This window comes from Vipera berus (assembly GCF_964194415.1).
Source record: "Vipera berus genome assembly, chromosome: Z".
NCBI classification, from domain to species: domain Eukaryota; kingdom Metazoa; phylum Chordata; class Lepidosauria; order Squamata; family Viperidae; genus Vipera; species Vipera berus.
In genome coordinates, this window is record NC_138205.1 from 37,510,108 (window position 1) to 37,526,343 (window position 16,236).

Sequence of the window (16,236 nt, forward strand, 5' to 3'; positions counted from 1 at the left end):
GTGGCCAAGAAATGTGGCTAAAACTGAAACTTAATCTGACACAAATTTTCATGCAATCGGATTTGTCTCATACACTAAAATGAGCTTCTCCAGAGCAAAACAGGAACATAGAACAACCCACCAACATGTTTATATCTCTTGTCAAAAATCTGCTTAAAAAAATAAGTGTACGTTTTTTAAAGTTCTCACCAAATGGATTAGCTACATTTTTTTTTTAAAAAAGGAATTTATTTATATTTTTATGGGCAAGGTGGCTGAGAGTATCTCCAAGTAGTAATTACAATTAATTATTGATTTATGACCACAATGAAGCCTGGAATTATACATTGTATGTTAATGCAGTCATATGCCAAAGCACCATGTAAGAAGAGCTAACTTTATGATTGTTGTAAAAAATGGTTGTAAAGCAAGTCAGCATAGTTAAGTGAACCACATGGCCATTAAGTGAATCACATGGTCATTGAACAAATCCGGGACACTACAACTGTTTTTAAATGTGAATTGGTTGCCAAGAGCCCTTAAGCCGTCCTGAGTCTTCGGAGAAGGGCGGGATATAAATGGAATTAAAATAAATAAATAATGCAATCACATAACTGGGAGGTGGGGGAGTCATAATTTCAAGGGCAGGTAAGAGGTAATTTTTTAAAGTCTGAGATAACTTTGAACTGTTATTTAGCGACTGGTGGTAAACGGAGGACTATCTGTACTGATGTTTTGCACATTCTGTGTTTCTCTTTAGGAGAGACATAAGTTGATGAAGATGACCAGAGAGCATCCTCAAAAGGCTGTGTAACCGTTAGACATTTAATTTTATCCTTTAAAGGGCTGCACTGGAAAATATACATAAGAAAAAAAGAGAAAGAAATGTGCATGAAGCAAAGGCTTTTTCAGATATGTATCGCAATGTAAGGTGACTGTAAACATTCTGTATTGTAAAAGAATCTCAGGAACAGAACCAAATGCAGTCTGCATGGGGGGGGGGGTTGTGAATCCATTAAAAATCTTTGAAGAACAATATTTATACCAATCTCTACATCCTTGCTGTGGTCTTCGAAGGGACATCAAAGAAAAATCTGGGGTTAAGGAAACAGTGCTGGAAAGCTATATGAAAACAGAGTTCAACTAGCAGATAATCGAAAGGGTAAGGACATTATTTTTCAGAACAGCTGAAAATTAGAAACTGTGTTGAAGGATAAGTGATGGAGAAGTCTAAAACCCACCCACCCACCAAAAAAACCCCAAACAGCATGTTCTTACTGAGGGAAGATCCTGTCACCTCAACCTGATTTTTTTTTAATTATGTCGAAATTTGGATTTTAGCAAAGCATTTGATACAGTTCCACATGATGAGTTCATTGTACAGGCTAGGGACTTACCCACTGGGTGCTTTAGTGGATAGGAAGTTGATTGTTAATGGGGCACTATCTGAACAGAAACCAGTCACAAGAGGTGTACCACAAGGCGCAGGCCTAGGTCCTGTCCTGTTTAATGTGTTTGTAAGTAATATACCATATTTTCCGGCGTATAAGACGACTTTTTAACCCATGAAAATCATCTCAAAAGTTGGGGGTCGTCTTATACGCCCAGTCGTCTTATACGCCGGAAAATACGGTAACAGAAGGATTTCTAGGTAAGTGTTTTGCTGATGACACAAAGGTGTGTAATAATAAAGGTGTGTGTGATGTTCCTGGAGGTATTCATATCATGGCATTGCTGGAAAATTGGTCAAAATGTGGAAACTGCAGTTCAATGTTTCTAATTGTAACTTAGGGGAAATGAATCCTCTGGCTGAGCACAGTATGGGGGGTACAGTGTTGGACAGAACAACAGAAGAAAAGGATTTAGCTGTGCTCACAGCAGATGGCTGCAAAAAAAAAGCAAACAGTGTGGCCAGGCATCTGTGAAGGCAAACAAAATTATGGGATAGATCCCTAGAAGGATCACCAGCAGGAAAAAAAGAGGTCCTAATCCTGCTATACAGGGCTTTTATAGACCTCATTTGAATCCTGTGTCCTGTTCTGGAGACTTCACTTTAAAAAAAAAGATATTGATAAGATTGAGAGTCCAGAGATGGGCAACAAAAATGATGCAAGATATGAGACAAAATATATTAGGAGAGATTGGAGGAACTGAATATGTAGAGCCTGGAGGATAGAACAGAAAAGGGAAGTTCTCTGATTTCATTTTTCCACTGCAGAATGGGGTTGGTTTTTTTCTAGACCTCCTACAATGAGATCTGGCCTTCTGAAGTTTTCTTGATTGATTGATTAATTATGTACTATCAAGTCAGTGTCAATTCTTAAGTCATACAAACTTTCTCCAGTCCCCAATTTGGTACAAACAATGCATCAATTGCTACTGTAATTGAGTCTATCCACTTGCTGCTGATAATCTTTTTACTGTATTTCCCAATATTATAGAGTTCTCAAGAGCGTTAGGTCTTCACATGTGCCTAAATATGAACAAAAGTGTCCTACTATGAGTTTACACTTGGGGCAAGACAAGGCAGCACTGATGAACTCCTCCTCAAGGCTGAATCATTTCCCTCTTTCTAGAAATAAATATAATTATAAAAGTGATCAAAAGTACTTTTACTTTACATAAGACATAAGGTAACTGACATGAAACTACCCCATATGCATAATCAAACATAGGGTAAATTTGATTATTTTTCTAATCCTCTTTGATTTATTCTCTAGGGGGAAAACAATATAATCCCACAACACAAAATATCCAATATTAAAAAAAATCAATAATTTTATGGTTCTACTTTCTTGCTTTTTAAAAAGGAATTTACATTGATTACAGGACGATACAGTATAAAGATATCTCAATAACACATGCTGCACTGACTGATATTGAATTAGTTATGTGGCTAAAAGTGCACTACCTATGCTTATAAAAATAATGCAGTTAGAAATCTAAAGGACACTTTGCCAAAGAAACAAGAAACAAAACGTGCACATATTTGTAAATTATTCACTTAATAGCAGAGGAATCAACTTACCAACTAATGGAAATATCTGTTTTATCTAAGAACAGCTGCTCAAAGTGTGCTGTAGACTGAAACATTCCTCAAGAATTGCCAATATAAGGGAAAAGAAATCTATTTTTCATTCAATACTTGCATACAAAATCTTCAGCCATAAAGCACTGACATAATACCAAAATGCCCACTATTGTGATAGGCAGAAGAAAGGAAGGAAGAAGCATATCAACCATATTATTTTAGATATTCCACTAGCTGGAACGTGAGGCAGATGTTTGTCTACATCAGCAATTTCAGGTGATGGACTGGGCATGAACGTATTTGTATTTTCAGCGTAGATAGGTATATCCATTTTTTTAGCCTGATGCTGAGTGTAATTTAATACTAAATCTATACTTTTATTCAGTCCATAGTCTTTATGTTAGGAATGACTTTAAATTTCATACCTGATAACTTGAACTTCTAGTATAATTTTTAGATTTCCTTTTTTCCTTATAATTGGTCTCAGAAAGAGTTGTAGAGAATTTGAAAGGTTGCCCATTTTTATTTCTTTCAGAATGTCCAATTGCATTAAAATAATTTTAAAAAACATAAACAGGAAGCTGGCATACTACAAAGGAAACCATCAGCCTCTAGCATTTTATTTATTTGCCACAAAGTATTTGGTACCTCACAAAGGTGCCAATGGGTTGATAGAAATCATCCTAGAGGGCTAGTTGAACTTCCACTAAATTGGCATTTGTGACTGACTATGTTCAGACTCCATTTTGTTAATAGGCAAGTATTCCATTGTGGCCATTTTATATAACATAACCAGTTATAATTGCAAATATGTCCCAGACCCCAAAGTTTGCATTTCCCTGCCAGAGACTGCCCAAATAACCTTTTTCTCACCTAAAACTAGGGCATTGCAAAATAATATGAAAACTTGCTAAAAATAAATAATAAATAAGACCTGAATTAGTCAAGGAAATTAGCACTGGATGACTTCCCACAGTATTTTAGTGGCCTTTAAAGATGAATACTCTATAGCTATATAGATATAGAAATGGAGATAGATATAGCTGTAGACATACATATGTCTGATTTAGGTTATAGCTACAAATATAGCTATAGGATATAGCAACAAATTTACTAAATGGGAGCAATTTTTTTTAACAAAAATGCTACTTATTGTTAAAAATTTCCTAAGTGGAGATAAAATAAAACAACAACAAAGTAACCATATGAAATTACAGAAATTAAAATACAGATAGACCTTACAGTATGAAAATAATACCAGATAAAAGCAGCAATAAATTTTATCTAAAGCTTATATTAGCAAAATTGTATAAAATAGGTTATGAGATTATCCTTCCCTGGTTTTTATCCTTCTGTTCAAAATGTAAGGACTTCCCATAAGCCCTTATGTGTTCTTGGACCTACATACCCAAAGAATTGGGATTCCTCCATTTTGCCAAATCCATAGATCATATCTAAGTGGTTTCTTCCATGCAAAAGACCTTCTTGGCAGGTGAGATGAATGTAGCACTATTTATGAAAGTGAACTTCTGTCACGTGGACTTTTTGAATCAGACAATACATTTTATTTGTTTAGGCTTTCAAAATAGTTAATTATCTAACTATTACTTTTACTGATAACTTTGCCTCTAAGGATGGACCACAATAAACTATCTGTAAATACTGTTTTGAAAGCAGTGAATACATTTAAATAAACTATATGAGAAAAAAATAGACAAACACTGCAAATTAAATCATGTTCACATTTGGTCCTGTAAAAATAAATCTTGTAAGAGCACTGGGAAAGTTATATATTTCATTATTGTTTCAGTTCAGGTTTTAAAAGCAGACTTTAAAAAAGAGAGATGTATAATGTGCTTAGTGTTACCTCACACCGTGAGATAGGTGACATATAAATTTGATAAATAAATAAAAATAATTAAGAAAGTTGTACGTTGTTCAGTAGAGGCCACATCATTTCATAGCCACAGTGAAAAGAAATACAGTGATGTCAACACCTAAGTGCAACTATTTTAACTTAACAAGCAGCAAAAAAAAATTCAGTGGCTGAATTTGAGAATTGGAGAAATAATTCTTGTTTCTTGAATTAGCTAGCACCTTAACTATCAAATGCCACAGGAAAAGACAGACACCAAATCCTTAGACAGGCAGGAGAGAAGGCCCATTCCTTAACACTTGCCCAAATGACACTGCTTTGAAATTGAAACTGACCATACCAACTTGGGGAAGAGGGAGAGAAGGGAGTCTGCATGCAGATTTATTGCTTCTGGAACCGAAAGGTAAACATTCCCTTTCTCTAGCATACATATTCTGTTTACAGCTCAACAGGAAAAACAGACAACAACAAAAATTAAACTAAACTAACAAAAGCTCTAATCTTCACCCAACCTAAGATTTAAAAAGTTCATCAGCCCAAGAATTTATCTTGAGCCAAGGGTTACATAGCAACCTATTTTCAATGCAAAAACAAAATAATAGTTTTGAGCTTATGCAATTTAGCTCTTATAGATGGGGTTGCCTCTACGGACGAGCTAGAAGATACACAGCAATCCAGCCAATTTGTGCCACCAGATCCAGCATTATGCCCATGTTATATTTTAAAAACGCCATGGAAATTTGTCTCTGCCTGGAGTTGGGGGCTGAATAGCTTTTTCCTTTTCTCTTTGGAAAGGGGGCGCCCTGTGTCTGTTTGTAAGTGGAACCCTGAAAGCACTTCCCCCAGATCGCCCTAGGCTACCGTCACTTCTTTACAAAGTGATTCGTCGATTTGATAAACAACATTTTTCCTGTCGCATTGGTGGCGTGTTAGATCTTTACGTGCAGAGTCGGAGATATACAGGTGTTTTGCGAAAACTGCACCCCGTTAATTCTGTCGTCTCAAATAACTTTCACAAGAAAACAGGGCAACCCTTATCTCGTTCATAACACACATAATATTCAACCCCTGCACGTGTCACTCAGTGGCAAGTATTTACCACCATTTGCGTATACACACAGGGAGCCAATCACGTTAAGATTACAGCCATACGTATCTAAGTGACACACACATACAAGGAAACACGGGTTCGCCGCGCGCGCGCGGGGGTTAACTGTTCCCAGGTAAACATAAAGCGCTTTGCACGTGCCTGAACTAAAATATTACTATTGGGCTAAACGGCCTTTTCGGCTTCGGCTCATAAAGGGTCATGCACATCTTTTAATTTATTGAGGGGAGAAAATATACACCCGTCTCCTTCGCAGGATATTTGATTTCCACTATAGGGAAGCGGCATGGTGTCCCGGCCGCGGCGCGGGTATGTTTTTCGTCGCCCTTTTCACTTCCTGCACCCACAACTCCGGTCTCTTACCTGGGCCGGCACGGCCCAGCCCGGTCCCGCAGTCAGGATCCTCCTTTCTTTCCGGGCCTCGCTCGGTCCCACAGCCCTGCCCCCGTCACAGCCTTGGTTCCAGCCACAGCCCTTCCTGCCTTCGCGACCCGCCTCCCTCCTTCTCTCTCCCACGACCAGACCCGCCTCCGTTGCCGCCCGAAAGTGGGGGCCGATGTGGCTAGCCGAAGCTCCCCTAGTCACAGCCTCTGCTGTGCTTCGTAGAGATAGAGAAGTGGTGGGAGAACTCTAGCAGGCTGCGAGCCCGCCGCCCCCTTTCCCTTCTTTGGGAGCGCCGCGTGCGCCAACCATACCCCGGACGAGAGGCACAACTTCCCCATCAGCCCCTCTCCAAAGCGCGCCAACCCAGCTCGCACACTATACCTTCGGCCCACAAAGAGTGCCTCGACCGCGCACACACGCACTTCCCCGTCCGGAACCGTACACTCTCACATTCACTTATGTAGCAGAGAGGGCCCCACCTCCAACCCAATGAATGTACTTTCTTTCAGCCTCAGGAGACTTTGACTACAGCCCGCGATTCTGCCACAAATTGTTTGGTCTTCAGAATTGGCGTAGTAGTACGGTACGCTTAGCCCGGTGGGGTTTTTGAAGGGCTGGATGCTGCATTCGAATCCTTGAATACTTTAAAGTTGTTTTGTTTCGTTTTGTTTCTGGTTAGATTGTTGCAGGAGCTCAGCCTGTTTGGATCGAATTCATTAAATGGGTCAGTTCAATAAACAAGTCAGAATTATACAGTACTGTATCACCCCAATCTTACAGCCTTCACACTTTTAATTATTTTTTTCCCCTTTATGCTGCTGCTGTTTGGAATAGCCCTTCTCATCCAACACACACAGCTTTCATGGGGTATGTAAGTTATAGGGTGGGGGCAGAAACATGGCCTCATTTTGGTTCTGGTTTGCTCACAATACACAAATAGCATTGCCATTGCTAAACACAACCCAGTTTTCTGAGTTCACATGCTGTAACCTACTGAGCAGGTACTGAATCTCATCCTATAAGGCTGAGTTCTTGCCACCACATGCTAAGGCACGCGCGTACACACACACACACACACACACACACACAGAGGGGGGGAGGGAAGAACAAAGATCTAATTTTTTTAATCTCTACTTTTCTCCTATATTTTTCCCTTGAAAGACCTTCCCAAAACTTACTGGTTCATGGAAATCTTTGGCACAAAAACCCTGCCATGCATAGACATCCTGTATCTTATAGTGAAACATGTAATGACAAGAAAATGCCTTTTGTATGCAAAGGTGCTTTTAGGCAGATAATAACAGATAACAGATTTGGGGTACTACTCAATCTTCTCTCTTAACAGTTTTTCATTGTGTTTGTAATGTTGTTTCTATTAAAATACAATAATGTATTGAAAATATGAGCAAACTAATGAGGAAGATTTGTGTCCCCTAGCTACATTAGAATTCTTTGTGTGAAACAGGAAAATTGGACAATAAAAATCCTGTGAGAAATAATGTTGGTCTCTCCTGTAGCAAATTTGCAAGTCTCTGAAGCCCAAAACAGTTCTTGAAGTTACTCAGTAATAACAATAATATTAGTAAACTGTAGTACAGTACTAGTAAACAGAAACATGTGTCAGGTTTTCAGCCATTTTCTATCTTTTCATGTTATGTGCCTATACAAACCTACGAAGCAATTACACTGTAGCAGTCAATACAGAACATTATTTGATCAAACAATTTATGAATTTAAGAAACAGTTCTAATAAGCTAAAGTAACCAATAACTACAGAGGAGGAAGCTTGTAAATGCACGTTTTGAGAACATGAACAGAGAGTCCAAAGTAGCTTCCAGAAATAGATAATCTGCTTGGAAACCTGTTTTTCCAAGTCTCCAGGTTCCTAGATTTCCACTGAGTTAAAATAGAATAAAAGAATCTTGGAATAAAACTTAAAGTTTTAATTAATTTAAATTAATGAAGTTCACATAGTGATTTGAATTATAGAGATAGTGTACTGTAATGGTATGTGGGAATGAACTTGGGAGACAGGTTGAAAGCTGCAGACTAGACAACTGTCAGACAAGCAGCAACTGAGTCTGCAGAAGGAATTTTGACATGCCAAACATCTCAGAAAAAGACACCCCCCCCAGCCTCTTGGATGAAAAAGTGAAAGGCGAGGAAATGTATTTTCAGACTTTCAAGATTTTGTTAATGAAACCGTACAATAAAGTTAAAGCTAATATTTCTGGGTGTGCTGCTTCTGACGTGAATCTTGCAAGTCTGGAAATCCCTTCTGGGTCATTTGCCCTGTTCACATTCCATAGGCAGATTCAGTTGCTGCTTGACTGATCCATAGGTTATGGCTTCTCCACCTGTCGGAAGCCAGATCTTCCCCATATACCATGACAGGTGTCTGCTTGAGCCACTTGTTATACCTTCTTCTTGTTTTGGACTTGATTCATCTCTTCCCTCTTGTCACTTTGGGAACCGATGTGGCCTAATTTCTGTCAAGATCATCTTCCTTACTCTCTGTAGCACTCCGCATACAGGGACTTCAGGCTCAATCACTCTGCTTCTGATCACAGAGGAAGGAGGAGAATCACCTCAGTCCCATGCCTCCCATTTCTAATTACAGTATTTGGGCCAGAGGGATATAATCAGGGCTTTTTAAGAGCCTTGGTGGAGCAGTGGGCTAATGCCTCCTTCAGTAACACCAGCTGCCTGCAATTAGTGCAGGTTCGCATCCCACCAGGCTCAAGGTTGACTCAGCCTTCCATCCTTCCGAGGTAGGTAAAATGAGGACCCAGATTGTTGCGGGCAATAAGCTGACTTTGTAATAATGCCGCTTGGGGCCCCCCAAAAGCCCTAATAATAAGCAGGCATATACATAGAATGAAGGCTATTGCTAAGCACATTGATTTGTGCTTTACATTGTAAGCCGCCCTGAGTCTCCGGAGAAGGGCGGGATATAAATGGGATTAAAATTTAAAAAAAAAAATTACATTTTTTTTTCTCATAGAACGCTCAGAACGGAGTTCTGGCACCTTTTTTGGATGGAACCTTGTAGAGTAGGCAAGGCGGGTTGTATGACATGTGTGAGTTCCGGCACCTTTTTCTTTTACAAAAAAAGCACTGGATATAATGATGTATATAATGATATTGAAAGCCACTTAGATCAAGATTTTATACAATCTTAATTGCTTCTGCCAGTAGCTTCTCTTTTTATTAATTTTGTTTCTTCCTCTTGTTATTGCAGTTTTTGGTCTCTAATTACTTTGAATTGGTCAATCATCCTTACATTAAAAGGCTGATAAAAATAAACTCATATAGTTCCAGCTACTTTAACTCCACACAATGTGTACTGAGGTGAAAGCAGAGCATTGCCTAAATTTTATGTTAAATAATAGCAGTAGGTAACAGCATTTTTTTTATCTTCACTGCATTATGGCAAACAATATTGAGCTCTTTACCAGTTGATGCCGCTTGCTGATGTCTCTATAATGAGTGGAAGTAATGTCGCAGTATTTAGGCTAATATGGCGCAAAACTACAAGCTGCATTATGATGACATGAGAGGATGCATAACCTGGGCTTTCAGACTGGTACAACCAGTTTCATAGCCTCCACCTGTCCAGCTCACCTCATGGGCCCGGATTATTTACGGGAGTACCTTTTGCCGGCGTTAACTTCCCATCGTCCTGTGCGTTCCCACAGAGAGGGCCTCCTCAGAGTGCCGTCGGTCAGGGAATGTCGACTGGCGGCCCCCAGGGGGAGAGCATTCTCTGTGGGCGCACCTACCCTCTGGAATCAGCTCCCTGTTGAGCTCCGGATGGCTCCCGGCCTTCACTCTTTTCACCGCAACCTGAAGACTTGGCTATTTGAACTTGCCGGCCTGGACTGAGGGATTGGGATTTTAGATTTTAAATTTTAGAACATGTTTTATTGTTTAGGGCTACTTGGTTTAATTTATTTTAATTTTTGTATATTATGTGTTGTATATAGTGTTTTAATTGCCCTGTAACTGCCCCGAGTCCTTCGGGAGAGGGGAGGTATATAAATCCAAATAGTAAATAATAAATAAATAAATAATAAATAACTATCAGCATGGCTGTTCCTGCTTCTATTACAAAAGGAATCAAGGGAAGCATTTGTCCTGACCGCATACAAAGTTCTTGTTTCGAGTTCCTGTTGTTTTTATTAGCATGTTTCCTCCTCCATTTTCTCAAAATATATTTACTTATATTTATTGTTCAATAAAAAGGCCCCCAACAGCATCATATATAGGTAGTCCTCACTTACTGACCATTTTTCAGTTACCATTAGGAATCATAACCATGCTGAAAAGAGTGATTTATAACCAGTCCTCAAAGTTGTGCCCGTCACAGTATGCCAGCAGACCTGTAATCACAAATTGGGCATTTGGTAACTGTATAATTATGAAAGTTGCAGTGTCTCATGGTCATGTGAATCATGTACAACCTTCATTGTCAGCTTCCAAGAAGCAAAATCAGTGGGGAAGCCAGCAGTAAGTTGAAAGTTGCAATCACTTAACATTTCATTTAATAAATGGGGGTGATTAATGTTAGTAAGAACAATGATGATTCATAAAAGATGTTAGAATAACAGAACTCTGTAGAGTTAGTTTTTTCACAAAACTTTCATGGCTGTTTAAAAAGTTGTCCCCATATACATGCCCTTGCATAGCTTTGTGCTTCACTGATGGGTCCAGCAGAAGTGTTTTTTGTGCATATGCGAATGAATAGACAACTGGAGAATATTTTCAGTTTTCCAAAGGATGTGGCTGTTTTAACAGAAAAAAAGTGATGGTTGAATGCTTGTTGTAAAGCAACACTTTTGAATATTTAGCATGGCCTTCTTAGATATTATTCATGATAAGCAGTAGCATAATTATTTTCATCTCCAATATAAAAAATAAAAAGACTGTTTTGCTCTAATATCTCTGTTATATAAAAATTGGGCTATAGTTTTTGGCTCAAGCCCTGAAACGTGGAGAAAAGCTGCATTTTAGATGTTAGTTTGAAAAGAAATGGAAATGGAAATGCAGGGAACCTGGAGTTGTATAATCTTGTCGATCCAAGTAACATCTGTGTTTAATACATTAAAATAATGATAGCAAATTAAATCACTTTAATGGAATTTATGAGATGTGATGTGATAATAAATTATGTCCCTTTTTATGAAGATCTGTATTCTAAATGAATAATAAAAGGGAAAATCTTTTTATTTTCTATATTTTGGTGAATCACACTTCAACCATTATTCTGACAACTTTAAGAGTTATTATCAACTATCTCTAGATAACCCATGTGTTCTCCTTTTTCCAGTTGTGAATACAGAACAATGAGGCAGACCGTTATTGATATGTATTCATCAGTTTATTGTTATTGTGTTCACATGTTAATGACATATTAATTAGTTATGTTACAGCAAGTTGGGAAAGGTTCGTGAGGTAAATCTCCCTTGACAGTTCAGCACGCGGCAATTTGACAGCTGTCAAATTGCCGGCCGCCAACACACAGGCGCAACGTTGACAGCTCCACACGCGGACCCTAGCTGTCAGAAACTAACGCAGACGATTGGCCGAGCCTTCGAGCGGGAAAGCAGCGGGTCCAGGGATTGGCAGAACCAACATTCAGCGGACTATATAAGGGGGCTGTGACCCCACTGTTTTTGCCTTGGTGTACAACAATAAATCACTAAGCTGAACCTGCTGTCTTCGCGTATCCCTATCTTCACAAAACACTGGCGACGAAGGTGGGATCGGCTTGCTGAGCTGAAGTCACTGAGCTTAGGAAGGGTTCCTTCTGGAGGCTCTGAGCTAAGTCACGGGAAGTTGTAACTTCCACCTCAAGCAAGCCGAAGGAGAACCGAGACAGCATGGCAGCTTTCGGCCAGATACGCGAGTTCGATACTCGATTCCCCGAGCGCTGGGAATCGCACCTTGGCCAAATTGAAGGCTACCTGTTGGTCAGCAAGATAACCGACGACCGGGCTAAGGCGGCCGCACTCTTGTACCTCAGCGGAACCGCGGTATACGACGTGGCCGTCGGCCTATGCAGCCCAGAGCCGGTCGTGCAGGTGACCTACGCGGAGCTAACAGAGAAGCTCAGTAAGCACTACATGCCGACCCATTCCGAAATCTACTGGAGGGTCCAGTTCGCGAGGCGTCGCCAAAGACCCGGGGAAACGGCAGCAGACTTCGTATCGGGAGTGAGACAGGCCGCCAGATGGTGTCACTTTCCGGACCTGGAGGACCGGATAAGGGACCAACTGGTCATCGGCCTCCGAGACGAGCACCTCCAAAGGAAAATAATGGTGAAACCGGCCCTGAATCTAGCTGAAGTCACTAGAGAGATTCAGGCATACGAAGACACCCACTCTGAAGACTTCGCCAAGGCTCAACAAAACCAAACCAGGGCCGCGAATCAAGGGGAAACAGCCCCCAGAGACCAAGGCGAAATAGAAGATTTCACCGACGTGGACGCCATCCACCGTCGACTCGAAAAGGTCCAAAGCCGGACACCCGACAACAAGGAAGGGGCAAGACCCAAGAACATCAGCCGAGAGCCCCGAGTCACTTGCGCCAGCTGCGGAGGGAACCACATCAGGTCCTCCTGCAAATTTAGAAACGCCCGGTGCCACAACTGCGGAAAATTGGGGCACATCAAACCCGCATGTAGAAGCCGCAACCGTGGGGAGCTTCACGAAGTTGAAACAACGTCCCCAGGTATGACACCCCGGAGCTGGGAAAAAATCAGGGGCCCAAGCCACCTAGTACAGGCTATTAACAAAACGGAAGGAGGGGGGAGCAGCCACAAGTTAACCCCTAAAGTAAAAATTAAAGCCAAACTACAAGGGGTACCTTGTGAACTAGAGGTGGACTCCGGCTCAGCCGTCACCCTCATATCAGGGCAGACCTTCAAGGAAATTTGCCAGAAAAACAGGAGACAAATTCCCTTAAAACCTCCCCAGGTGAACCTAGCAGATTACCAGAAGTCCCCAATACCCCTGAAGGGCCAAGCAGAAATTTTAGTGGAATTTAAAAAATTCCGAGGCCCCCTCAAGGTCCTAGTGACACAAGAAAACAGGTCGAACCTAATCGGCCTAGACTGGTTCAGGGCACTAGGCATACAACTAACGGGCATCAACAGGGTACAGGCCGCAAACCTCGAAGACGTCTGCAAACAATTCGCAGACGTTTTTGACGGTTCCCTTGGAACTTACACAGGGCCCCCCATCAACCTTAAGCTAAAGCCGGACATACCTCCCATTAGAATACGAGCCCATAGGGTCCCGTTCGCCCTCAAACAAAAAATTGATGACGAGCTGGACCGCCTCGTCAAAATAGGAGTCCTAGAACCCACCGACGGAGGGTCCTGGGAAACCCCTATAGTTACACCTATAAAACCTAATGGCCAAATTCGCTTATGTGCCGATTATAAAGCTACTCTAAACCGGGCACTTAACGCACATGCTTACCCGGTCCCCGCGGTGAAAGACGTCCTCTCTTCGATCAGGTCCGGCGCCATCTTTGCCAAACTTGATTTGGCGCAAGCGTATTTGCAGCTTCCAGTAACTCCTGAAACCGCAGATGCGCAAACGATTGTAACTCACCGCGGGGCTTTTAAAGTCAAGCGCTTACAATTTGGCATTTCGGCAGCCCCAGGAATCTTCCAAGAAATAATGGAAAAAACTTTAAAAGGAATTCCTGGGGTATGCCCCTATTTTGATGATGTCCTAATCGCAGGCGAAAACGAAGAAAATTTAGCAGGTCTCAAACTTCACAAACAAAAATGCCAGATAGGAGTCCCCTCAACAGAATTTTTAGGTTATAAAATTGATGCCCAAGGGGTACACCCCACTGATGCAAAAATTAAAGCTATCAAAGCAGCCCCAACACCAAAGAATAAGCAAGAGTTGCAAGCGTTCTTAGGACTCTTGAACTTTTATCACGCATTTCTACCACATAAAGCTACCCTAGCCGAACCATTGCACCGCCTCTTAGATAAGGGACGCCCCTGGCTATGGACATCGGAACACGATGCCAGTTTCATAAAACTCAAAAACGCCCTGTGCCATAGTTCTACAGTAACACTATTCAGGGAGGACCTTCCCCTCTGCATCGCCTGCGATGCATCTCCATACGGTATTGGGTCAGTATTAAGTCATCTTTCGGACTCAGGAGAACAAAAACCCATAGCATTCTATTCAAGAACCCTAACGAAGGCAGAAAGAAATTATGCCCAAATTGATAGAGAGGCGCTAGCCATTGTTGCGGGGGTAAAAAAGTTCCACGACTACCTATACGGTAGAACGTTTACCATATTCACCGATCACAAACCCCTTCTGGGCATATTCACGTGGAACAAACTAACCCTGCAAATACTTTCACCCAGAACATTACGTTGGTCAACCTTCTTGTCAGCTTATTCATTCCAATTAGTCCATAAACCGGGGAAAGAATTAGGGCACGCTGACGGGCTCAGCAGACTGCCCCTGCCGGAATCTGACCCAGACCCAGCTCCGGCAGGACGGATCCTGGCGATCGCAGAACTGCCAGACACCCCCCTGACAGCTAAGGACATCTCCACAGCCACAGCCACCGACAGGATATGCAGCAGAATATACCAATGGGTCTCCGCAGGATGGCCAACCTCATGCCCAGGGGAGGAATTTAAACCATACTATGCCAGACGACATGAACTTTCAGCACACTTAGGGTGCCTCCTATGGGGAAACAGGGTAGTAGTTCCCCAAAAACACAGAGGAAGGACATTAATAACACTGCATGAGGGCCACCCAGGGATTGTAAAAATGAAAGCCCTAGCTAGAAGCTATGTTTGGTGGCCGGACATAGATACCAACATAGAAAATTATGTCGCAGGCTGTTACCCTTGCCAGCTAACAAGATCAGCCCCACCGCAAAACACACCACACAGATGGGAGGCAACAAAGAACCCATGGTCCAGGGTCCACCTGGACTTTGCCGGACCGTTCCAGGGGCAAACATTCCTTATAGCTGTAGATAGTTTCTCAAAATGGCTTGAAATTGCCCCAATCCACAGCACTACCTCTATTAACACAATTCAGGCTTTACGGGGGTTTTTTGCTACACACGGCCTCCCTGACACCCTTGTCACTGACAATGGACCCCAATTTACATCCCGCGAATTTCAGATATTCACGAGGGGCAACTCTATTAAACACGTAACATCAGCTCCCTTCCACCCCTCCTCCAACGGGATGGCTGAAGTTATGGTAAGAACCACCAAGGACGCCCTCAGAAAAATTGTTCAAGGCAACTGGCATCGCAGACTCTCCCAATACCTTCTTGCCCAGCATACCACACCTTGCACCACCACCGGAAAATCTCCAGCAGAACTACGATGGGGACGAAGACTGATCACCCGTTTAGATAGAATGCACCCAGACAGAGGCAACATCGAAAACGAACATCCCCTTCCATCAAGAACTTTTTCCATTGGACAAACCGTATGGGCCTGTAACTATGCATCGGGACCAAAATGGCTGCAAGGCACCATAATCGACCAAACAGGGCCACTTTCTTACATTATACAAACACAATTCAACGAACACATCCACAGACATTTAGATCAATTGCGGAAGCGACAACCCCAAAACATTCCACCGCCCACCCCGCCCCGCACATCACCACAAATGCAAACTGAAAACCGACAACTTCCCACATTCTACCAACCAGCACCAGGGGAAGGGGAACAAGAGAACGTCGGAACCCCAAGACGCTCCAGCCGAAGAAGACAACCGCCAGCATATTTACAAGACTTCGAATGGGGGGGCAATACACAACAACGGAGAGGGAGGAATGGTACCA

At 41.9% G+C, this 16,236-nt stretch overlaps 1 protein-coding gene across 1 annotated transcript in view; it reads right to left on the minus strand.

Annotated features, from left to right (window-relative positions):
* Positions 1-6,461, minus strand: part of LOC308679171 (signal transducer and activator of transcription 5B) — a 55,900-nt gene extending 49,439 nt beyond the window's left edge. Inside the window, exon 1 of the mRNA XM_081346509.1 lies at positions 6,358-6,461. The gene's annotated coding sequence lies outside the window, so the exon portion shown is untranslated. The remainder of the gene's footprint in view (positions 1-6,357) is intronic.
* Positions 6,462-16,236: the final 9,775 nt, after the last annotated feature.